This window comes from Rattus norvegicus, chromosome 2, assembly GCF_021556685.1.
Source record: "Rattus norvegicus strain SHRSP/BbbUtx chromosome 2, alternate assembly SHRSP_T2T, whole genome shotgun sequence".
NCBI classification, from domain to species: Eukaryota; Metazoa; Chordata; class Mammalia; order Rodentia; family Muridae; genus Rattus; species Rattus norvegicus.
Window position 1 is genome coordinate 240,239,544 of NC_141535.1, and position 26,299 is coordinate 240,265,842.

The 26,299-nt window shown below is 43.4% G+C and overlaps 1 protein-coding gene and 1 long non-coding RNA gene across 15 annotated transcripts in view; one reads left to right on the forward strand and one right to left on the reverse strand.

Moving 5' to 3' along the window:
- The window catches only part of LOC148006776 (uncharacterized), a 68,318-nt gene extending 47,490 nt beyond the window's left edge, over window positions 1-20,828 (forward strand). Inside the window, exons 6-8 of one of the 2 annotated variants that reach the window (XR_015672670.1) lie at window positions 17,326-17,618; window positions 18,518-18,697; window positions 20,004-20,828. This is a non-coding gene — a long non-coding RNA (uncharacterized LOC148006776). Of the gene's footprint in view, window positions 1-9,490; window positions 9,554-17,325; window positions 17,619-18,517; window positions 18,698-20,003 lie in introns of those variants that run through there. The other variant, XR_015672668.1, reaches the window with a different exon arrangement.
- The window catches only part of Adgrl2 (adhesion G protein-coupled receptor L2), a 618,928-nt gene that overhangs the window by 219,330 nt on the left and 373,299 nt on the right, over window positions 1-26,299 (reverse strand).

A 26,299-nucleotide genomic window follows, 5' to 3' on the forward strand; every position in this document is an offset into this window, starting at 1 on the left:
GTCACTGAGAGCCTGTTTGCTGCACTGCCGTCAGGGAAGAGAGGAGATATCCAGCCCTAGAGTTGGGTCTACAAACAGCCATGGGGCACACTGTCTTTCCACTGAAGCACTCTGTGCTATCCCCCCACAGGGCCTGTGAGATGGCTCAGTGGCTTACGTGCTTGCAATGGGAGCCTGAGGACCTGAGATCTATTCCTGGGTATAAAGGGGGAGGAGGGAACCAACTCCACAGGACCTCCACATGGACATGGTGGCATTTGCATGTGTGTGTGTGTGTGTGTGTGTGTGTGTGGTGTATGTATATATATATATACAATATGCATATATATATGTATATATATACAATATGCATATATGTATATATATACAATAATACCATTTTAAAATTAAAATAGTGTCCACCAGAGTAGCATTTTACTGTAGTTTTCTACTAGGCACAAAAGGCATACTGTTTATGCAGCAGAACTCAGGGGTTGCCGTCTGTCTATATCCAGAGTCCACCCATGTTTGAAATTGCTTCAGTGGAGTAAGTCATCTCATTCTACTTATCACGTGCCAACTTGCAAAACGAGTTTAACAGATCCTCCCCCTCATGGCCCAGAAGTACCTGACAGGGAAAATGGAAGGAGTGTTGAAACTTCTCCAAACACGTCCAAGGTTCCAGTGGACACTTATACCACAGAGGCTATGACCATCTCTTAAACTAACACAGAGAATCACACGGGACCTCATCATATACGCGTCAAGCACATAAACGCCTATCGGTAACATAGGCTCATATCCTTGAAGAGTGAGTCACCACACTCCTAGCCTGTATCTGATTCTTACTTAATCTCCCACAAATATACTTCGGTTCCCACTTGCTGGCATTTATATCCCGTCTTAGTTTTCCCACACTGGATACAATTCATCACCAGCCAAGCCGGACCTTGTCTTGTCCTCTCCTTCGGTGTGGTCATGTGTCGCACTGTTTTTCATTATCTTTTGGTGATATCTGCTCCGTTTCCAAAATAGACCTTACAGAGGAGGTAAGCTGAGCACTTTCGAAGTACGGATAAACCTTCTTAAAGCTTAAAGCAGTCAAAATAGGAACACATATAAAATCAAGTTAAGGGCCTAGAAATATAATACAATGGTAGAGCATTTGCGTGATATGCATAAGGCCCTAGGTTTAGACCCCAGCACCTCAAAATAGGAAAAGCCAAGAAAACTAGAACCAAATAAACCATTATGGAGCAGATGAAACTGAATGAAAGAATATATATGTAATATATATATATTATATGTATATCATATATGTGATATATGCTGGATGGATAGACAGATAGACAGTAGATGGATAGATAGACAGATGATAGATAGGTAGATGATAAATAGACAGACAGACACAGATAGATGATAAATAGATGGATAGATAGACAGAGATAGAGATAGATAGACAGGCAGACAGACAGACACAGATGATAGATAGGTAGATGATAAATAGATGGATAGATAGACAGACAGGCAGACAGGCAGAAAGGTAGATGATATAAGGGAATGCTCACTGCTTTCTCTGTACATGGCCACAACAGAAACTTGTATGTGGACATCGTACATAGTACTAGGGACTCTGTGCTGGGAGAAAAAATGAAGTGTGCATGATAAGTCACAGCAGGTTAACGGAATACAGCTCCAGTTTGTCCCTTTTCTTTCTGATACAGTTACATTTGCCTGGGCTTCCTTTCTTTATTTTTCTAGTAATAGTTCCTACAGTACATCCGGTAAATGAGTCATTTGTATTTCCCTTCTCTTTAAAGGAACTGAGCAGGAGTCGAGAAAAGGAGGAGGAAGAGGAGGAGGAAGGGGGAGAGGAGGAAGAGGAGAAAGAGGAGGAGGAGGGAGAGAAGAAAGAGGAGGAGGAGGAGAAAGAAGAGGAGGAAGAGGAGGAGGAAGAGGAGGGAGGGGAGGAGGAGGGAGAGGAGGAGGAGGAAGAGGAGGAGGAGGAAGAGGGAAAAGAGGAAGAGGAGGGAGAGAAGGAGGAGGAAGAGGAGAGGAGGGGAGGAGGAGGAAGAGGAAGAGGAGGAGGAAGAAGAGGAGGGGGAGGAGAAGGAGGAGGGAAGCCAACTGTAATTTTAAGTAACTCCTTTGGATGGTCGGGTCAGGTGCTCTGTGACTGTCACAGCACGGAGCCTTCAAGTCTGCTCTTGCACAGGCCAATCCATCAGCTGCAGCCACTGCTGCTGGCTGCCCTTTCTCTCTCAAGACACCAGCCCTAGACATACAGGCCCCTCTATTCCTTCCCTTCATTCTTTACTTCCTTCACCTAATCTAATCCCAAGTCTCCTCCAAGGACCCTCGATCTCAAACCCGGCCATCAGGCTGCTTGAAAGCATTTCATTCTCTGTATCCCATTTGTCTCCTTACAAGGCTAGCTTTCTTTCCAAATTCATTTCTTCCATTTTGTCTCTCGACTTCCTTACTACTGACATCACTGTTTGGCAAAGTCGGTGTCTTTTATTTTCGTTCTTTCAGGCCTTTCCTGCTTGATTTGGAAGAGAGCCTCTCGCTTCGGCAGGGAGGTTAAGTGGTGATCTGGCCAAAGCATTCCAGTGATGACTCCACGTTCTATATTTGCTAAGTGAGCAGCAACTCAGAATGTTGGGTTCCTGGGAAAGCAATGATTCAGTGACTTGAAAACCAGAAATGCTTTGTCTTTCGAGCTGGATGCTGGCTCCTATCTGTAATCTGCCGTTGCGTGACAGGCTGAGGCAGGGGGGATCTGAAGTCAAAGGCAAAACTGGACTAACTACATACTAAGTTCCAAGCCAGCCTCAAAACTTCAGACTCCTGTCCACAAGCAGCTACAAATTCGGCCTAGGAGTAACTGCACAGCTTATAACTGAGCACAAAATGTTCCAGCGAGCTTCACCTGCTGACCCCATCGCTCCTAATGGACATCCCCGGTCCTGCTGGATTGGATAATAACAGTTGTAACAGGAAAACACCTACTATTTGAAGTGTTAATCTGAGGACTAAATCATTGTCCGTTACAGTTACAAGTTGTCTGGAGGGTTCTATCTGGGAAGCAGTTTTGTTATATGGCCAGGGCTGACCTAGAACTGTCTACTTAGCCCAGACATCCAGGTGCTCTCAAGGGCTGGGCTCACACCATGTGACCTGTGGCATTTTTTTTTCTATTGGTAACTCTTTATGGGATGCCATTTAGAGGGAAATGCGTGCAAAACAGCAAATGCTTGGAATTATTGAACTGAATTCTATGTCCCTCAAGATCTTTACTCAGAGTGGCTTGGTTTCCGGTATGAAAGAAAAGGGCTCGATTTGAAAACGCAAATGCTTTCTTTTTTTATTTTATGTTTCTTCCTATCATTGAGAGGAGAGGTAAAGTACTTGCTGTGAAACCTAGGGTCAGGTTCCGGAATACATACACAAGCCAAGTGTGGGGAGACACATCCCTAACGCCAGTGCAGGGAGAGGAGCCGCCCCTATGGGTTCACTGCCTAGCCAACGAGGAAGACGGTGACTTCCAGCTTCAGAGAGAGACATTAAAAAGTGGGAGATTATAGAAAAAGATAATTTATGTCAAACCTCTGATCACAGTGCATTCACACACATCTATATAGCACACATCTACACATCATACATCTGCCTAACACATCCATATAACACACGATCTCCACAGCACACACTTATACATAACACAGTCTACACAGCACACACACCCACATAACGCACAATCTACGTAACACACAGGAAAGAAACAGATACTAAGGAAATAAAGACTAAAAGAAGAGACATCCATGTGTTGAAGAATAACCATTAATGAAAGAAATTGTTTTCTACATGCAAGTAACTAAACTATGCTTGAAAGGTTTTTTTCGGTTTTGTTTGTATTTTACCTGCTTCATTTAAAAGAATGTTCTCCTGATCAACTAACTCCAGAGGGTACACGTTCCCAAGTTTAAAAGAGAGGAGAAGTTGAACAAGCTATACAACTAGCAGGTAAAGGCAGGGTTGTAGCTGAGGTATAACTCTCCCAGTTCAGGACTGACATTTTCCTGCATTATAATATATACCGCAGCCTTTGGAAGATACAGTCCAGAGGTGAACACCCAGCAGCCGACCGTGGCCTGTCTACAGACACCAGTAAAATGGGTAGCACACTGGCGGCTAGCTTATGTTTTATATATTTCCTAGATAAGATATTTGAAAACAAATTAAATTTTTATCAAAATCCTTGGCAAAGTTTACAGTTTCCTTTTGTGTGTTCAATTTTTTGATAAAATTTTAATATTTATATTTTATATTACAGTAAGAAAGAAAAGTATCTATTCTTTGATTTCAAAGGCAGGGAAATTTTAACATTCTGAGGAATGGTTCTGACATCAAAGATATTCAAATAATCGCCACACTGATAATATTAATTTGATTGAATGTTGCTGTCCTTCTGGTTAGAAATATTTAAAAGCTATTTTTGGTCATTTAAAAAAAACACTTAGAAAAACAGGGTCTCTGAAGGGAATTCAGTCAGGGCGATTACTGTGGGCTTAAAGAGGAGGTTGAAAAGTTTGTGTGCACTTTACGTGTAGTTTTAAATTTAAATGTAAACACTTCCAAGTTCTGTAAGAAGACAACATTGTGAAAATTTTAACTACATATAGCTCAGGATAGGTTTTTGTTTTTTGTTTTTGTTTTTTGTAATCTATTTAGTGCTCTCTAAAGTTTATCTTAGACTATGCATGTTAAATATACAGACATCCTCTCAAAGAACTAAATTTCAATATTTCAGGGGTTTGCACCCAAAATATTAGAATGCATTGCCTGGTAGTCTGTTTTCTAAAGGTACAATGACTCTTCAAACAAAGAAGGGCACACAATTACTCTTCCTAGCACTGGATTTCCCTTTAATTAACCTTTCCCCTCCACCTAACCTTCCCCACCCTTTTCTATGTCTATTTTGGCCTTAATCTTCAACTTCATTTCTGTTTAATTTTCTTTTTTCTTGTTCTATATCCTAAGGCCTCCCGTTCCTCCCTCCTTTCCTTCCTTGGTCCCTTCTTCCCCTCTTCCTCTTTTTGTTTTTTTCACTGAAAACACCCCTGTGTTGTCTCCATCCAAGTTTACTTCTGCCCCTCAATACACAGAAAAGATGTGAGGATCGAACCACATCCCAGCAATGTGAACCTCTCTGGTTTATATGGTGCTTCCCCCCCCCCCCTGCATATGAAACATTTTTTTTTCCTTTTGTGGTAACAGAATCCTTTCACCGGGTCTTTCTTCTGTCCCACAATCCATCACTCTCTCTTTCCACACACAGCGTGCAGGTTCTGACCTTCCCCCTCTATTACCGGCGAGGGCTCGGTCTCTTTCATCCCTTCTGCACATCGCCTGCATTTCTTCTTTCAAAAAGCTCTCCGGTTCTGTTCGCAGCAGCCGGTCCTCTTGATATCCCATATAGGGAGGGAACGTGAAGGAGAAAGCCCACCAAACAGCTTGATTTTCGTATAGTAAATCCGAATGTCGGCTGGAGCTAAGAGGCTGTCTGTGCAGCAGGACAGTCCGTGGGCACTATGGGAGCGCAAAACCTTTGAGTCATGTCTGTGTATGTCTGGATTCCGGATCTGCGTCTGAATAACGCGTGCTTGTCTGAACCCTGTTAGGATTTCTCAGTGCAGTTACTCAAGCCAAAAGGTATTGAAGTTCTAACAGAAATGCTGCCAGGCCAGAGAGTTTGACTTAAGTTCACAGATACAACGACAAAAAGGAATGAAAAATGTTTTAAAGCTGTACTGTGTTGATAGCCACTGCCTAGAAGTTAATAATAACCCGCCATCTCAAATACGGCTACTAAATAAACTAAAAAAATTATATCAGAGCCCTTCTTTCCTGGCTCAACCCTTTAAAAATGGATATAATCTGTCTAGTAGCAGTATACACAGGGGGGAGTCTTTTTTAAACATAGAAAATATGGAATAATTGGCATCCTGTCAGATAATACTTTGGAAGAAAAGCACCACGGACTACAATCCCTTTCATTAAAGTGACCTCACCTCAATATTAATTAATGGCTTACAGGAATAAATACCACTTTCCTGGATATGGGCTAGCAACTTCCCCCAGCTAACCCTAACCTTCTTTGGTTGTAGAAGGTATTTCCCTCAATGAACTCAACTTCCTGAGACACGTATGTGATTACATAGCTAAAGCCATGCCTCTCAATATGAAGCCTGACAGCTTTGTGGAAGAGTGGAGGTGGGGGTGATGGGGGGTAGTTTTACCAGTAAGGTGTCTGCCATTACTAAACTTGCTGCCATTTCAAGGGGAAAGGCCCCAGGTCTGCCTCTGCACTCACACGCCTGGGACAGCCCTGATCAAGAGAACAGATGCTGTCGTGTAAGCAAAGCTGAGAAGCTCCATTCAGAGCCATTGTAGCATCCCGGAGTCTTGCCGTGATTTCCAGGAAGAGTGACTCTGACCTCAGATTTCACACAGTCTGTGATGAAGTGGGACCTCTGCTTCCTCTTACGCACACTGTCTACCTCCACTATCCAGGTCAATGTAACCAACTCATTCTCCAGTTTCCGTCCTCTCCTTGGCCAAAGGTAGATAGTAGAAGAGAGCCCCAGGATTAACAATTTAAAAGACTTCCTGGTGGTTCCTTTCTGTGCTCTAGGCAAGGACACTTTCTTTTTTGGGAGGGCAGGATGAAGGTTTATTTATTTTGTGGAGTCTAGTCCATCATCTGTGGGAAACCGAGGCAAGAAGTCAAGTCTGGAACTTGACACATAAAATACAGAAGAACATTGCTTACTGGCTTTCTTCCATGCCATGCCTAGCTACTCTTATTTATACAGTCCAGACTTGCATAAGGATAGCGCTGCCCACAGTGGGCTTGGCCCTCTTTTAACAACCAGAGGAGTCAAGAAAATGCCCCATAGACATACCCAAAGGCCAACCTGGTGGCGGTAAATCTTTAACATGCATTCCCTTTTCCTCCAGTGTGTCACACTGAGAGCCAAGATGACCCACCACAGAAGCGGCATATTCATGTTCCAAAAAGCCAGGTTGATGTCCCAGTGAGGAAGTTTCAGTGATAAGTTCTCCAAAAGTCAGCCAGGGTCACTAAACTGATTTTTTTCTTTTATGTCAAAAGTAGAGAACATGGCTTGGTAGACTGTGTGAAACCATTGTACATTTTTATAAAGAGCATGCCTTTCATCTGAGCACTTGGGAGGCAGAGGCAGGCAGACCACTATGAATTGAAGGCCAGTCTGGACTACATAGTAAAGAATGTAGGTGCCTGTAGTCTTGTAGGTGTGTTTGATGTGTTATTGCATACACACAGACACACAGAGACAGACAGACAGACACACACACATAAACACACATAAACACACATACACATATATATACACACATACACATACATATACACGCATACACATACACACATACACATACCTATACACACATATACATACACACACATACACACATATACACATACATACACACACATACACATACACATACACATAAATATACACACATACATACACATAAACACACATATGCGTACACACATACACACATACACATATATACATACACACATATACATACACACATACATACATACACACATATACATATATACATACACACATATACATACACACATACATACATACATACACACACACACACACACACACACACACACACCATATATATATTATGTTTTACATGCCAGGGTTTCTGTGTAGCCCTTGCTGTCCTGGAACTCCCTCTGTAGACCAGGCTGGCATTGTACTCAAAGATCTTCCTGGCTCTACTTCTTAGGTGTTAGGATTCAAAGTGTGCCACCATGACCCACGCCCTGCTGTGTGAGCGAGCATATTTTAAGATTTTCAACATAACTATCCGTTTTCCTCCTTGTAGTGGAGGAGGGACCTGAGGTACCAGTCAGGTTCTATACCCAGGGTCGTGTAGCACAGGCTGGAACCAGACCCAGTTGGACCAAGGTTGCACTCTCAGCAGCTAAGCTATTGGATAACCGAGTTGCTTAATGCGACCCTTGTTGTCTAGTGTTGTGGTTTTGTTTTGTGTTCTTTTCTCTCTACCAGGCTTGCTCTACTGGATTGGTCCACGGCTGAATACATGCTTTGTCTTTGGTTGCTAGCACAAAAGCCTTTTCTATGAATGTTCTTTCTCCTGGCCTAATTATTCCAAAGCAGGAGCACCTGTGTTATCTGAAGGGCACTAGGCCGCTGGTCCCTGAGGCGACAGGCTTGAGAAAGCACCCAGTGGGATGAGTGTATCTGAAGGAGCCCAAGCCCTGCTGCCTGCAACCCTATAACTAGGTTAATTGTTATGATGGCGGCGTTCAGAGTCATGATCTCTGAGGTCACGAGGCCAAGGGTTTCTGGTAAAGAGCCCAGAGTTCAGGGTGGAAGGCGAGGCCCAAACAACAGGAAGAAAATGAGGTCAGCCACACAAGCGTTACAACACGAGGCTGTACTAGGAAAAGCAAATGTAAAAAAGTCTCTTGCTGTCAGGCTCACTGTAGAATGGCGGTGGCCACAGCGCTGGGTGGGTCGCAGAAGAACATTGTTCTGCCCTGTGGAGCGAAGATCACTTCTGCGGGGCATCCTAACGACCACGACAACCTTCGGTACCCAACCCATTCTCCTTTCCCGTGATTCCTGACAGTGCCACGCCTTAGTTCCCGTTCAGATGGAGTTCCCTCTACTGGTTTTAGTTCTCGGGGACATTCTTACAGTTTACTGTCCCTGTGGATTGGGAATTAGGCTGAGACTTCAGAATCTCTTCACAGCAGTTTAGAGCAGTCTGGGAACTGTTTCAACACTAGCTCTGAGAATCCGCCATTGCCCCAGTAGCGAGAAGCAGCACCCAGAAACCTGTTCTTTCCTGTCATATTGCTTATGGGTTAGCCTGGCCTTCGGTTCTGACCCAAGTCCAGATCTGCTGGCACCATGAAGCTGCAACTGGGCAGTGTTGATACATTTTCTGCATTGCACAACACATGCGTTTGCTTGCTTTATGACTTCATTATTTATTTAAATTTACTTCGAAGACTGCTGTGGTCCCAGACTGTTGGAAATTTTGAGTTCCAAACTGGGTTTTAGTCTGTTCCCAAGTCTCTGGTGATTTGGACAAAACCTATTCTGTAGGGTAGGGATATCCTGCTTGTCTTGTTGAATTTGGATGCCTTCTGGTTTTTGTAACTATGAATAAAAGTGCACACATATTGTTCTGGTTTTAAACATGGTCAGGCTTTGGTCCCTAAGACTTCCTGTGGAAGTTCTGGAGCTGGTAGCTGGCTCCCTGGTCAGTTCTCTTTGTCTATTCAGATCATACTGGTTGTATTTTAGGATCCTGAGCAAATGGAAAAATATACGTATCTCACATTGAAATGTGTAATATATTAAAGAAAGGTGATCCATGAGAATATATTCTCTTTTCACAGGTCAGACACATAACTCGGCTACATCACATGACAGAACCTAACAAATGGAGCCCTGACAAACCGGTAAGATTCTAGGCTGAGAAAAAAAAAATCTTAAAAAGTCTATGGAGCAAGGATGCTCGTGGATTTCAGACACACACACACACACACACACACACACACACACACGCACAGAGAGAGAGAGAGAGAGACAGAGACAGAGACAGAGACAGAGAGAGACAGAGACAGAGAGAGACAGAGAGACAGAGAGAGACAGAGACAGAGACAGAGAGACAGAGAGACAGAGAGAGACAGAGACAGAGACAGAGAGAGACAGAGACAGAGACAGAGAGACAGAGAGAGACAGAGACAGAGACAGAGAGACAGAGAGAGACAGAGACAGAGAGAGACAGAGACAGAGAGAGACAGAGACAGAGAGAGACAGAGACAGAGAGAGACAGAGAGAGAGGAGAGAATTGTTCAGCAGAGCCAATCACAGGCTAGAAGCAAACAGCAGTCAGACTTAGGTTTCTAGGCAGAGACATCTGGGTCTGAGGGCGCCTGGTGCGCCCTAGTTCCAGCACCTGGATACATGGGTATGGATGTTGTCTTTGAGGCAAGCCTACCCCAAAGCTAGTTGTATGGCAGCCTAAGCTATACAATCGCAGATAAGGAGCAGAACCTGTAGACTTGCCCAACAGAAGAAGAGAAATGAATAGCAGGATTCCAGTAGACAATGAGGGTCAAAGGAAAAGGACTTCATTTCTCTCTCTCGGAGGTGGGCTGACACTAAGGAAGGAATCACTTGGAACATCAAAGGAAGTTGCCTTTTCCACCTGGCTCTCCTGACCATCTTTCTTAACCACTTCCTTGAAACCCACCTCTGTCCCCAGAGCGCTGTCACCCATGACTGTGGCAATCAGGTAACTCCTGACTGACTCTTGCTGCTTGTGCCTCTCAGGGACAGTTACTCACACCTCTCCAAACCCGTGCCTTCACAATGAAAGGTTTGAGGGGAGAATTGTGGCCCTGTATAACAACACAGCAGGTATCAGACAGAAGGAAATCCGCAGACAAGGTACCTATGTTCAGGATTCCCCAGTACCAGAGTACCCCAGTACCTTTCTTTCAAGTGACTAAATTTAAAACAGAAAAATAAATAATTGATAAATTGAGTGACTATACATCCGAAGATAGATCAGAACAGATATTTTCTTTCAGTTTGAGACCTACTGTTGACTTCTATTTCAGTTCAACTATTCCTGCGTTCTCTACCAGCAAGTTCTAAGTTATGTTTCATAAGCATGAGGCTTTACAGATAGTCAGTTAGTTAGTTACTTAGTTACTTAGTTACTTACTTACTTAGTTATGTTTTTTAGAGACAGGGATTCTCTGTGTAGCTCTCTGGTCCAGGGCGTTGCTCTGTAACAGGTTGGCCTTGAACTCCAGAGACCTACCTTCCTCTGCCCCCAGAGTGTTGGGCTTCAGGGCGTGCACCACCATTACCTGGAGACGTCTCTTTATTTACTGTCCTCAAAAGACCCAAATCTCAAGTGTCATCTTTCCAGTGCTGGCTTAGGATGACCACAGCTTTGCTGTAGTTAGTTGGTCTCCCTGAGCTGGGATTTCGGTGAAGGAATTAGGTTTAAAGGATATGTTAGTTCTCATTTCTTTTACCACTGTCTTGGTCCTTACATGTCAGTGATATGCAACACGCCGACGTATTAATAGTGATATCGGCAGAACTCTGAAACGAGCAGAATGAAAGGAGCTTGCCCCTCACACATTTCTCTGACAAGGATAATTTCACCAATATTTATTGTCAAGCTTTTCATCTGATGGATTTTTTTCTCTTTACAGCTGGCATACCTAGAGATTTTAGGGAATACATCAAAGAGTGCTGCGGGGGAGGACCGCACATTGTGTTCCTTTAACAGGAGTTGGCAGCGGGCTGCATTCCTTACCTCTGCGTCTACTCTGATCTGCTCCAAGGTTAAAATAAGGGAATATGTGATCCACTGTTCACTTCCTTTAGAAAGCATGGGTTTCTCACAGTCAGGGAAGCCTACATGCCCTTTGACTGTGTAAACAGCAATGTGTAGGCTACTGAGAAAATCAAGAGAGACAAGCTAGTGATACCCCAGTGTCTCCAGAGAGCATATTAGCATCCGGCCTCAAATACTTTGATCAGAGCATCTTCTTCTAGCCATAAACACTGCGGGGCTCTGTCTCTCTCCTCTGCCCCTGGTCTCAAGGGGCTCTGCACAGTATTAGATACTAGTAAGTGATCTTTAATGAAGGGACCAGCGGTAAGGTGTATAAACATTTCCCACCTTTGGCGAAAATGCATTTGCTGCTTAGTCAACAGTGATAAATGGTAGGGGAAGACTGAATAGAACTCAGAATCAAAGTGAAACCCAGGACACCTAGACTGCACTGCTCCCAGCTGAAACAAAGTACTATGAAAACGTACAGAGCTGTTAATGTACCTCAAGGGTGGCTAGCTCAGCCTGCAGAAGACCCTAGATTCAGTGAAAATCAATCAATAAATAAACAATTTTAAATGCAAACTCCAGCATTTGTGAGATTTGGTTATGACTGCCCCCCCCACACACACAAAGAGTCGCAATTCATACACACTGCAGAGCATAACGCAATTAAAAATGAGCATGAACACAATATATCTGTTCTAGCAAAAATTATAGAGTATTTGAAATGTTAAGATGATTTTAAAACATGACAGAAACTTATGGTAATTGTTTGGAAATCTCTCTCATTGAAGAAAATAGATTTTAAATCCGATTTTGAAGAAGGAAGTCATGTGTGGTGGCACACACCTTTAGCACTCGGGAGACAAAGCCAGACAGATGTCATCTCTGAGTTAGAGGCCAGCCTGGTCCACAGAGCAAATTCCAGGACAGCCAGAGCTACACAGAGAAAACTTGTCCAACGAAACAAAGCAAATTGTTTTGAAGGAGGAAAGGGACATCATGTAGAAAATGTATTTTTCTTTTATTTTTTTTTAAAAAGTGTGTGTGTGTGTGTGTGTGTGCGTGTGTGTGTTTGTGTGTGTGTGTTGGATTCCCCTAAAGCTGGAGTTCTAGGTGGTTCTGATCCACCCTATGTCTGGTCTGAGAGTCAAATTCTGGCCCTCTGCAAGAGTGGCCAAGTGCTCTTAACTGCTGAGAATTGTCTCTGGCCCCACAGACAGTCCTTTTCTTGAAGGCACGTAACAAAGAAACACTTAAACAAGAAAACATGAAGTAGTGTGTACGCCAGTGTTCTAAGACTGTGTTATACATAACACACAGGTTCATTTCTGTCAATAATAACCTTGAGCCCTTCCAGGAGGGAGGCTGGCTCAGAAAATGACTTCCTAAAGTCAAATTATTGTACTTGCCCACACAGGCCTTCTCAGTCATTGTTCACGGCAAAACCACCTGTGGGTGCGCTGTCGAGGAGGCCGTAATAAGTAGACTGTTGGACTGCATCTTGGGGAAATAAACTTATAATTTTGCCCTATCTGAATAGTGGAAGGGTAATTGTGACAGCTTAGGTGGGGTTTCCTCTAAAATCACAGGTTCTGTCTCTATACCTTAGGAGCAATAGAGAAGCAAGCCAATCCATATGCTATCAGGATAAAGAACAACGGAAACCTCCAGTTCTCTAAATCCTCAGGGGAAGAGGGGCTTGCACTGACCACATCCTTTCAGGTCAGTGGCTTTTGCTTAGCTCGAAGCAGGAAGGACTGTGCGTTAACTAAACAAGTGACACGTCACACAGGTTGAACTAGAGTTGTTGCTATTATAATTAGGAAATCAGAAATTCATGCACAAATCTTTTCACTGTCAAGTATTATCAAAAGCTCAGCCTCTGTAGACATGGGAGCAGTTTTCTGAAAAAAAAATGTAGGCTAAACTGGCGCAAAATACATAAGGAGGCACCGCTCCATGCTATCTCGAAATTCTTCAAGCACATTTTCTACATTTTATGCATCTTCCGCCTAGAAACGTTTGGGGACCATGGAGGCAGGCGATTGCTTGAGTTTGTGCCGCCGGTTGGGGCTTCTAGGATCTCAGGATTAAAGAACGAATGGGCAGCCATGACACCCAGAGGTGGCTCTGCGCTAGATGCTCACTAAAGTGAAAGGTTTTCTCTTCACCTGTGTTTCCACAACTCCGAGACAAATCTGAAGCAGGCCTTTGAAATGCTGAGGTTATTTTTTTCTTTTAAGGACACGGAATTCCCATGTCCTTAAAAAAAAAATCCTAAACAAGACTAGAAAGATTAACCTCAGGAATTTAATGAGAAAGAGAAAATGGCTTAGCTTACCCTATAACAGAGTTTAGTTACAATGAAATCAAACAGAGAAAATACAAAAGTAACAATCATGCGATACAAAGGGAAACGAGGGAGACACATTCTCCCATGCTAGTTCAGATTAACAATTTCGCTATTGTCATTCCTTTTGTTTGCTTTAGAGGGTGTCTCTTGAAGCACAGGCTAGCCACAAATTCACCATGGGGCTGAGAATGACCTTGAAGTTCTGATCTCCCAGCCTCCCAGTTAAGGCCCCACAATAAAGTATCCCGGGTTTGTGCAATGCTAGGAATGCAAACTCTGGCTTCGGGTGTGCTGGGCAAGCCTTCTACCACCCGAGAACATCCCTAGCTCCAGTTACATTATTTCGACTCCTACAGAAGGCACAGATAATAATGGATTCTCTTTTTATTGGATATTTTATGTATTTACATTTCAAATGTTATCCCCTTTCCTTGTTCCTCTCTCCCCCATGCTCCCCCACCCAGTTCTATGAGGATGCTTCCCCTCCTACCCATTTACTTCCAGCTCAACATGCTGGCATTGCCCTACATTGGGGAAATTGAGCCTTCACAAGACCAAGGGCTTCTCCTCCTATTGATGCCAGACAATGCCATCCTCTGCTACATATGCGGATGGAGCCATGAGTCCCTCCAGGTGTACTTATTGGTTGGTGGTTTACTCTCTGAGAGCTCTGAGGTGTCTGGTTGGTTGATATTGTTGTTCTTCCCATGGGGTTGCAAACCCATTCAGCTCCTTCAGTCCTTTCTCTAACTTCTTTATTGGGAACCCTGCTCTCAGTCCAATGGTTAGCTGCAAGCATCCTCATCTGTGTCAGTGAGGCAGAGTCTCTGAGGAGACATCCATATCAGGCAACTGTCAGCAAGCACTTCTTGGCATCAGCAGTAGTGACTGGGTTTGGTGGTTGTATGTATCTGAGCTGGATCCCCAGGTGGGGCAGGCTCTGGATGGCCTTTTCTTCAGTTTCTGCTCCACTCTTTGTTCCTTCTAAGGGTATTTTGTTCTCCCTTCTAAGAAGGACTGAAGCATCTGCACTTTGATCGTCCTTCTTGAGCTTCATGTGGTCTGTGAATTGTATCTTGGGTATTCCAAGCTTTTGGGCTCATATCCACTTATCAGTGAGTGCATACACGTGTGTTCTTGTGATTGGATTACCTCACTCATGATATTTTCTAGTTCCATCCATTTGCCTAAGAATTTCATGATGTCATTATTTTTAATAGCTGAGTAGTACTCCATTGTGTAGATGCACCACATTTACTGTATCCATTCCTCTGTTGAAGGGCATCTGGGTTCTTTCCAGCTTCTGCCTATTATAAATAAGGCTGCTATGAACATAGTGGAGCATGTGTCCTTGTTGTGTTAGATGTTGGAGCATTCCTTTAAAAAAATAAAAATGTCCGATGTGCAGCATTGTAAGAGGTAGTTCTATTCTGTTTTGCTTTTGGTTTTTGTTAATTTGTTTGTTTTCAAAGTCAGATTAGATTATTTTTGGCAGGTGCCGGACACTGTAAGAAAGCAGCTACTAAAGTTTGTACACATAGATGCCCAGTAACATTTCACTGCAAAGAGGGCTCTTAGATCTAGAACAAAAACATGAAAGTTGTGTGTGTGTGTGTGTGTGTGTGTGTGTGTGTGTGTGTGTGTGTTTCTTTCTTAAAATTGCTGCTGTTGAATCAAAAATGCCTAGCACAGGCAAAAAAAAATTTAAATTTAAAAATAAACAGAGAAAATCTTAGCGTTATAATTAAACTGGTGTGTTTAGAGACCATTGATTATACCATAAATAAATTCAAAAAACGTTAATGACTGGAAGATTATATAAATTATGTATTCCTCGGGTCTTTGAATTACTGACACACAGTAGGAAGCCATTTCTGGCTCCAGTATATCAGTCTAACAAATGCAGGCTTTGTGGTATGACCCTTTAGGAGAGGTGACAGTCCTTGTATGTCTTTGGAAACTAACCCCATGCCATTGATGAGTTCTTGGCCCATATCTGAACATCACGGTCCTCCCTTGTCATCAGAATAGTTTGGACTTGAGGCAGAGGAGAGAAAGCCATGCCTAACGAAAAGAGGATCTGATTCACCTTCTCTAGCGAACTTGAAACAGGAGCACAGGTTGTGAGGGGCTATAAAGTCCAGAGTTGTACTAAAAGCAGAGAGAGTAGGAAAGGCCGTAGACACCCAGCAGGAGAATGAGCAGGGGCCATTACAAGAGAAGGGCTGAAATACAGAAGTGAGCGACCATTCTGGAAAGGTCACCTCAGAAAGCATTCTCATCTGTGACCCGGTTACTGCTCATATAAGATCGGTCTTGAGTTCATACCTTCATATCTCCAGGTCTGAGATTCCCCGGTTTTTTTGTGGGGGCAACAGTGAGTTACTGGGATAAGCCCTAGAGTCTTGAGTGTGCTAGGTCTGTGCTAAGCCTCCCAAAAAATTCATGTGTAATCATTTGATGTTTTGCTTGAGTACTAGATTATGGGATAAATTTAGGACATGGAGTAAAGGTAAGATTTTGCTGAAGGAAGAACTTAGGTATGGAGGAAAAGAATAACTATGTTTCTCTTTTAGGGCTCTCTATTTGGAAATTTGTTAAGACAAATTTATGAGTATGTATATATGTATGTATGTTTGTATCCATGCATGTAGTATGTGTGTGTACTGTGTGAATATGTATGTATGTAGTATGTATGTACTGTGTGTATGTATGTTTGTATGCATGAATGTATGTAGTATGTATGTACTGTATGTATGTATGTACTGTGTGTGTATGTATGTATGTATGTATGCATGTATGTATAGTATTTTGTATAGTGGGGGTTGAACCCAGGGGCCTCATACATGTTAGATAGGAGCTGTAACAGTGTTCCACCCTCCTGACCGCCATCTTACCTTGTGTTCTGAAACAGGGTCTTACTTAGTTGCAGGCTGACTGTGAACTAACTCTGTAGTCTAAGGAGGTCTGATTCTCCTTCCTCAGGCTCCCCTGGCTGTTCACATCTCAGGACACAATGATGAGACAGAAGATGGCCGGTAACTTCTCCAGGTCTCATGGGTTGTAGTAGACTAGAGTCTCACTCCAAGCATGGAACTAGGTTTTTGTTTAGTCAAAACTTTAAAGTTCTGAGACGACATTGAGCCAAAATTCAAAGCCATGAGTTTCTTAGTGTATAGAAATGGCTTCTGCCTAAATGCGCATGATTTGACACAGCTCGCATCCAAGAGGAGTAAGTTAAATAAATCTGTAATGAGACCCTACCCTGTCTACAGTGCTAAAGATAAATCAAAAGCCTTCTAACTGATGAAGATTTTAAAGAAATGACTTCATCTCATGCTTGCCTGCCTGAAATTCGAAGGGAAACACATCAATATGCACTCAAAAATACGTACTGAATGTATCCCAGATGTCAGATACTGTTCCGGGCTCTGATATTCAGCAGTAAATAAAACCCCTGCCAGAATGCTCGGGGTTCCCATGCCCTCTAACAGAAGAGTTGTCTTCTCCAGGTGCTCTTGTATCCTTGCCGTGGAACACCCTTGGTCATCCAGCAGGCTGTTCTTAAAGAACCCACTGCCGGGAGTTACTAAGGACTCACTGCAGCGCGCCTCCCTGAGGAGAAACACAGAAAGGAATAGCAAGTGTGGCTCCCTGTTCCAACCTAGGCTTGGCGTGTGAGAGGCCCTGGACTCGATTCCCAGAACCAGGAACCCATTGCCAAAAGAACTTATTAGTATTATTAGTGACACCAGAAACATTGACCAGAGCCCAAGGTAGTTATCTCTCTGTGCCAACATTTAAGGTAACCTTTCTTTTTCTTATTTGTCTATATTTGCTTGCTTGGTTTTTAAAGACAGGGTCTCATATAACCATTGCTGTCCTCAAACTCACTCTGTAGCCAGGGCTGACACAGGTAAGCACCATAGCAGTATTATCATTGTTTGATGCTAACAGGGGCTATAGATGATGATGGTGATGATGACGATGATGATGATTTTGTTTTCTTGAGCTCATTGCAGTGAAAATGCATTAACTTAAATTTGGTCTACCCTGTGGTGTTTTGGGGTTATGGTTGGGGCTAGAGTTTTTCTTTGAAAAGTACAGGCTGGGTGTAGAGTTTACTGAGGAGTTCAGAGCACCTCTAACACTAGCACTCAGGAGGCAGAGCTTAGGAGTTCGAACCTGGGCTACTTAGTGGGAACCCTGAAGAGTCTGTTAGCCTGGCACACATTGAGAGACCTCCCCCACGCCCTCCGTGAAGAATGTTTGCGATAAACATTTGCAGTAAAGGCAATGGGTGCCTAACAGAAGCTGGCGATAGCACATCCTACAGACCCAGCGAGCTGTCCACACAGTCCCTTCTGCATCCATATTAACTAAGGAACAGCAAAGCAACAGGAAAACTGGATGTTACATGATGTGAACCATGTAGCAGGAAGTTCGACACCCCCCCCCCCCCCTTCAAACGCTGTTAGCATCTCAGGTTCAGAGTACTTAGAGGAGTATGTGTTAAGTTTACTGCTTTTTGTTTCTTGGCATCTACATGTCCCTGAGTTAGAAACGTGAGAGTGACTCCCCCAAAACCATCCTCCAAGCTATGAAGTCAGTGGGTTTTCTCTACAACTCAAACTCTAGAACTGTATATACAATCATGTCTATTTTACTCAAATTTAAATGAGGTAAAATTAAATATTTCTTTAGCTATATTGGGCACATTTGAAGAAACAGCGACATTGGATGACTGGTGGCTGCAGTACTGACTCACTCAGATAAGGGCCCTCGTCGCAGAAAGCTCTCCTGAACCAAACTGTGGGGCTCCAGTAAAACTCAGAGGCTCACACACGGATGACTGTTAATTGAAGGTCTTGCAACTCAGCTCAGGTCAGCAAGAACCAGGCCTGTGGCTTCAGAAATGGGAGGGAGAGATGGTCTCTTGGCTGCTGAAACTATAGACAACAGATGCAGTGGGGGGTGGGGGAGAAGGGGTTGCGTCTTCCTTGGCTAACATTATCTGAGTACCGGAGAGAGTAGAAAGACTCTTGACTACAATGGTTGAAGATTATGTCCATAAGATCTAAGAGCTCTCACTATTCATCCTTGCTAAAGATAACATGGGTCAGTTCTGTGGTTCTAATTCACAAACGGGGTGGGGGGGATATTGACAGAATTTAACACGCGTGAATTGAGAAGAAGTTTGATGGCCTGTCTTTGACACCACCTGTTTTTGAGTTCCTTCTGTTTTTTTCCTGACTCTGTTTTTGATTGATGTTCAACAGTCGGTGGGAAAGGTTCATATAATGGATGGTCTCTTAAATTCTTGTACTGATTTGTATTTCTATTCGTTTCCCCACATCCACTGGGCACTCCAGTTCGCTAGATTCCTTTTATTGGTGTTAAAGTAAATTTTGGTGACGCCTACTCTTATCTCATACTTTTACCTCATGACTGCACTAAACAGGCCTTAAGGTTAGGTAGTAGTCATAAATTTATTTGTATTTCTGGAGAATGAGCGTGGGGTTTTGGACATGCCAAGTAAGCATTTTACTGAGCTATAATCACTGTCCTTTTGGATTTGAAGAAGAGTCTCATTAAGTTGCCGAAGTGGCCTTGAACTTACTGCCTACCCTTCCTAGGCCTTGAACTTGTGGTCCTCCTTCCTTGGCCTCATGGGTATCTGGAACTACAGATTTGTTCAGATTAGAGTAGTACGTACAATTTATGGCATTGCCTAAAGAAATTTAAACATAGCTAAAATTGTGGAATATCCCATTTAATTCCCCCCTTCTTTTTCCATTTTTATCTACTAGGAACTATTTTGATGGTCAGGGAAACACTTAAATGATTTAGCGTGAATGACTGAACTGAATGTAAGGAGCCAGCTTGCTGGGGATTAAATAAATCCTGCTTTCATTTCGGCGAAGGCCGCTCCAACTAAGTTTTCCAAGCATTTGTCATGCAGCAAGGAGAACCACAGGCCCTTAGCAGAATTCTCCGCTTTCACTCTGCCGGTCTCAGAGGCAATGCTGTCTGCATACACCGTCATGATATTTCCGTAACAAAGCACAGTTGACAAAAAGGGAACCGCCAAGAAAATAGATTTGTTTCTGCAGATGGCAGGAGAAGGGATGGGGTACCTGGCCATGTTTCACAACACAGTTCACAACATCCCAGTCTCTCTGCTGCTCAGTCTTTCACAGGCCAGAAGGTAGAAGATTGTCTGTTTGCAGGAGACTCCCTCAGGAATCGGTGTGAGATGTTCAAACGCACCCGGAGTCAGCGTGCTGACAATGATCAGGAAAAAAAGATGAACCCCACGAGCATCTGGGCTGTGTACAAAGAGCCATCGCGTCGCAGACTCGGGAGTGATATATGACCCACCTGGAAAAGTGCATTTAGCTTGGATAAGCTCGATTCCAGAAGTACAGGGACCGTTGGAGAGAGTTAAGAGAAAACCGTTTTGAATGATGAGGTGACTGGGGAGGTGAGGTTGGGAAAAGGACTTGGGAGGAAAGATTAAAGCAACTGACTGGGGAACTTCTAAGATTTGACATGATAAGGGCCAACAAATATTTGAGCATAGCAAATACCAAAGAGACGTTATTTGGAATGCTAAAAGCCGTAGAAAGAAAGCAATCCTGCAATATACTAACAATCTGCCAATGTAAGGGAGGGAGAGGGAAAAATTAAAAAAAAAAATCTAGTAACTCCGGAATATTCTCTTGAGAGTTTAAGAAGCTTTAATTCATATCCTATTTGTTACAACATACAAAGAAGCCCTGGGTGCTGGGGAAAAGATGAGATTATAAGGGGTGGGTGGTGGATTATGTTAGTGGAGACGTCCTCTCCTGCTTCACATTCCTATAAGTCTATTAAACACGAAACACTAATTTATGTTGAACCTTGCAGTCCGGTGAGGTTTAAAGCAAACTCTGAAAGAAGTCATTACTTCACAGTGTGCCCTGGATCCCTGACTGTCACAGGGGAGAAGCCAGTTTTTAATCTGCAGTTTTCCAAAAACAATTCAATTAAAAATAATAAAAAAAAAATCCTGCCCATAAGGGTTAATAGCTGCAGAGGTGTCCAACTGATATTCAATCGCAGAACCTCCAATGCTCTTTTCATTAAGCCTCTGGTGTCAGAGAGGTTTTTTTTCCCCCTAGCTAGGGCAAGATAATTGTTTTGGGGCTAATTTCTTAGGCTATTTAATAACACCTCCTGCTAGACTTGCCACGTAAACTCAGCAAGTGGATACATCCGGAGTAATGGAAAAATATGCGCGCTCATTTTTATAGCTCAAATTCATACTTCCCTTTGCCAGAGAGAGCCTGCTGTTAGCAAGTGTCAATGTCGCCTGACCATGCCGGGTAAGACTGGATTAGGAGACCAGCTGACAGTGCAGGAAGGGTCCACTCTCCAGCAGGATTTGTATGTAAATTTTATCAGTTCATATTTCTGTAGATACAAAACACTCGACGGGTTTTTTTTTTCCTTCAGTCAGCAAAATAATGAACAGGGCATGCAAAAGACCCTATAAGACAGGCTGACACTGGGCCACGCGTGTAAACGGGCTTTGTGGCTTCTTTCCTCCTTTCTTTTATTTATCTTTATCTTTCCTTTCTTTTTCTTTTAAACATGGCGCTTTGACAGCTCGTGCCTCTACAGGTCACGACTAAAGTGTGAATGCGGGATGCAAACCCCGGTCATCACACTTTGAGTTGTGCTAAGGGGCAAGCTGTGCATTACGTTTCCTTGCCCATCCCTTGGAAGAAGTGCTGTTCTCTCGTCTTGAGGGAAAAGGCAACGTACATCCTGCAGCCTCTTGGCAGGGCCAGGAGGGTATGTATGCTTTCGCAATCAACTAACCACAAAATTAAAATTATGTAGATTGACCCGTGATTATTCTTTTGTGTAATTTGTGATGACATGTAAGGGTAAAAGTATGTTTTTGAAAAGCCGGCCTCCTGAGAACATGTGTTTTCGGGTTTGCAAATCCACCTTTCCCAGCAATGCTCAATGACTATAACAGAAACAGTCAGGGAAAATACACTGTGGGGCAGCACAGAAAAATGCGTCCTTCTCATTCGGCTACTGTCATTTTAGTTCCATAGATTGTCCTGTGAAATTCCCATTTGTGTCGATGGAGAATCCAGGCACCGGGAAGAGGAAACCCAAGACTCTCACAACAGTGACAGAAATCTCCGAGCGAGGCAAGAATGTGAAGCAATGGTGTGTTTTAAACCTGAGGTACTGTGGTGATCCATTATCCTGCCAGTGACGCTGAGCCTCAGACCTGTGTGTTCACGTGTACCCAGGGATGACTAACACACGTGGGATATTCCCTTTGGTGTGTTTAATAATTTTAGTCAAAATAGGAAACGTACCTACAGTTCACCTCATGCCAAATCAAACAAGATTACTCACATGACCCATGTCTCGCTGATAGATGAATTCTGACGGGGAAATGTCAAAACATGACGCATGGCTTTTGATTTGCACTTAGTCTGCAGGGAGCTGAGCGGTGGCTCTCTCCAAAGGAGAAAAACCCCAGCTAGGGCTTCCCTGGAAACTTCTACAAGAATTCATACAGAACTGGCCCCCAGCTGCCATTTAAAAGGTCTCTTCTCTTGGAGTATCCAAACACACTCCAATGTCCTCAGACTGGCCATTTCGGCCTTCAGCTTCGGAAAGTCGTGATAACTCAGAATGACAGCTAGACATGGAAGTAGAAGAATGACAAGGATAAACAGGTATGGGGGTGGGGGGTGGGGACAGAGCAAGGGCCACACTTACTGTAAGGACACTAAGGCTTCCACAAACCTCTATTATCACCCACAAGTCATATCAGGTGGGAGCCCTGTGAGGTAACTCTGTTGTCCTTATTTCAAGGTCAAGACTTAGGACCTTGTGTGTGTATGTTGTGTGAGTTTGAGTGTGTGTGTGTGTGTGTGTGTGTGTGTGTGTGTGTGTGCCTAGAGGTTGATACTGAGTACCTTCCTCAGTAGATGACTACTTTATCTTTTTGAAGACAGGGCTTTTCACTGAAGCTCACTGTGTTTATAGACTGGCTGGCCAGTTGACCTATGAGTTCTAGAATCTTCTGTCTCTGCCTACTCCCAGAAGAGAGGGGTGACAGGTGTACACCGTGTCTGTCTTTTACATGGCGTGCTCAGGATGGCACTCACATCCTCATGGCCTTGTGGTAAGAACCACTGACCTGGCCACTTTTGTTGAAAATCAAGTGCTATGTATGGAGTTGGACTTGAATCCACATCCAGCATTATTAAAGACTTCCAACAGGGTCCTTCTCTTCTTTATTAGCACCACAAGGTGATGAACCTTATCATACACATACTTGGGGGATAAATACTGATTTTCTTGTGTGTTTTTATCCTCTAATGTCACTTTTGGTGGTTTTAGGCCAGTTTAATATAGGTTTTCAGATTCTAATTTTTTTCGGTGGTGGGTGTTGGATGGCTCCTTTTGTATGATCCTGATAAATGACAGTTGGTTGTACTGTACTGTTTTACTGAGATATTTCTTTTTTCTCCCTGAGTGCCAACCACAAAGGGAGGAGAAAGAAGAGGTTCTTTACCTGGATTATATAACCTGGACACACAAGCTAATAACATTAAGGAGGGTGACGACAGCCAATGAGTGCAGACTTCATTTGTCAGGCCCACTGTTGGATGGTTTGTGGACAGGAGTTATTCCAGTACTCGCGACATGCTGAGCAAAGTGTCACTGTGACAGTTTCACCAATCCCACAGTGGCCCTAAGTCCCCGAGGAACCAGGTAAGGTTGTAGTAAGTCTCTTGAGGAACCGATCTTATGGAGATCGGACCTCCTTCAATTACCTCTTGCACTGTCAGCAGGACAGTGTTTAGAAATTGGGGGGCTCAGTCAAGTAACTTTACTTAAAGGAACAAATGAACCTTCCCTGACACGTCAGACTGAGTGAAGAACGTCACTAGGAAGACTGTAATTGTCTAAGCACCTTCCTTCCCTTCTCATGCTTTCATTTCTTACTAGAGAGCTGAGGGTGGTCTTGAACCTCCCGTCTTCCTTCCTACACTTCTGCTTTGTAGATTATAGATTATACCCATTCATATATAGATTTACCCATTCATGCTGTGTTGGGATGGAGCTTTCTGCAGCTCTGTATCTGTCTGTTTCATCCTGCCGAAGGTGATTGTGGGGGAATACTACAGATACAGTGCCATACTGACTGTGCACTTGTGACTTGTGCACACACACACACACACACACACACACACACACACACACACACATGTCCCCAGTAGATACCATGTTAATTCATACACCTGCAGGAGAAAAGCTTCCTTTTAAAATGCCCAGCCAAGTGAGAAGAGCCTATAGGGATGACTTAAAATATTCAAAGGTGATGCTAAGGAAAGAGAGAAGAAGGCTGAGGCAGTGTGACAGCTCTGTGGCCTAAACATGAACAAATCATGCCACAGTTACGGTTGGCTAACTGTGTGTCAGTCCACTGCAGAGGGACAGAGAGCAGAGCAGAACGGGGGAACACTGAAAGACGCAGGTTAGAAACTGGGAGAAGTTTCGCATCAAAGAAAAACAAACAAAAGAAATTACAAGCTCTCTTTTTATTGGAAAGAAACGAAGACTTGGGATATATTGAATTAGAAGCACCCGTAAAAGAAGAAAGCGAGCAAGGCAAGCCCAGACCTGCCCGCGGAGAGAGGTGGAGCCGGGACCTGTCACAGTTGTGTGAAAGTGTCTTTAGCTGATACAGCAGCATTCTTTTCGAAGCACTCAAGCACACAAGAGATTTCTCAGAGTTTCCACTCTGAATCAGGAAGTTTTGTGTCACATTCATTAATTTTTAATACCGAGTGAGTTTCCTAAACCCTCATTATTCCCTTTTATACTTTGGTGTGAGACTTCTGTTTCATTGTGTATAAAAATATATCAAAATGAAGCTGATTGTTTTATCTTAGCCTTAGATTTCGAGGAAAACTTCAGTATCTCTTGGGTATTAAACATACATTGGGGCATTCTCCCTCCCATTAACTTTGCTTAATTTAAAATGGCAAGAGAGACAGAGAGAAACAGAGAGGGAGGAAGAGAGAAAGACAGAGACAGAGAGATACAAAGACTGAAAGACAAACAGACACAGACAGATAAACAGAAAGACAGAGACAGAGAGACACAGAGAGGGAGGAAGAGAGAAAGACAGAGACAGAGAGATACAAAGACTGAGAGACAAACAGACAGACAGATAAACAGAAAGACAGAGACAGAGAGACACAGAGACACACACACAGAGTCAGACACAAAGAAAGACAGACAGAGAGACAGACACAGACACACAGAGAGACAGAAAGAGGGAGAGACACCTGAGTTGACTTCAGACCTCCATAAGCATGGTGACACACATGTCTGCATGTGTACATGCACACACATGAACAAATATATGTGCTTCTCTTTCTGTCTGTCTCTCTGTCTCTGACTCTGTGTGTGTCTGTGTCTGTGTCTCTCTGTCTCTCTGTCTCTTTGTCTCTGCCTCTCTGTCTCTGTCTCTGTCTCTCTGTTCATTTACTATCTAGATGTTTGAGGGCACTTAGTCTGCCTAATAATAAGGTAGCCATTTTTCCCAGGTTTTCTGGCACAATCCAGTTTATATGTCTAGCTCTGGCATTATTGTCAGTAGTAGCTGTTTTCACTGTTAAAGATATCTAAGTTTAACCAAGAAATCATATCGTTACTTCAACCTGCCCTTAAGGAATCGTGAGAGGCAGGTATCTAAGGTGCCAAACCCTGAAGAATTTCTCCACAGTCCATCATTCGACTTACTGTGAAGCCATAGGCAATCACCTGTCTACTCTGAGATCAATTTTGCCATCAGGAGCATATGGTTAATAATAGCCCATACAGTTACTGAGATGACATGGATGCAATGGTGTTATATGTGGGTGGGCACACAAGTGGGGTGCCATGACTACCATGTAAGACGGATGTGCGTTGACTCAAGGTCATGGATTTTTGCTTAGTGATCAGCATTTTGGGAAGAAAACACCTCTTAGTCACATCCGTCCCTATCGCCACCACCCCACCAGTCACCAAAGGAGGCTGGTCATAAACACTAGCCGTGATCCATTTTCCCCTCTCAGTTCACACTTACGCTGCTCTGGGATGTTGTGTCTTCGATGCTTGGGTGTTTTCCTGGTACCCACGGCAGGAATTATTATTATTCTGTGGTCACTTCAAAGGGCTTTGCTTTACCAAGAGGACGGCATTTGGCACTGAGCAGCCATCCAGCAGTTATATGTGAGCTTACTTGCTATAAGGATGAATGACTCAGAGCATGGTAAATGTCCCCTCAGTGTAGAGCATACATTTCTACCCTTGGGCCCTCTGGGAAGAACTCAGACCCTTCTGTCACGTGAGGAAGTTTCCTTGAAGTCCACATCTTCAAGTGGTTTCCACCTATCTAGTTGTCCACCT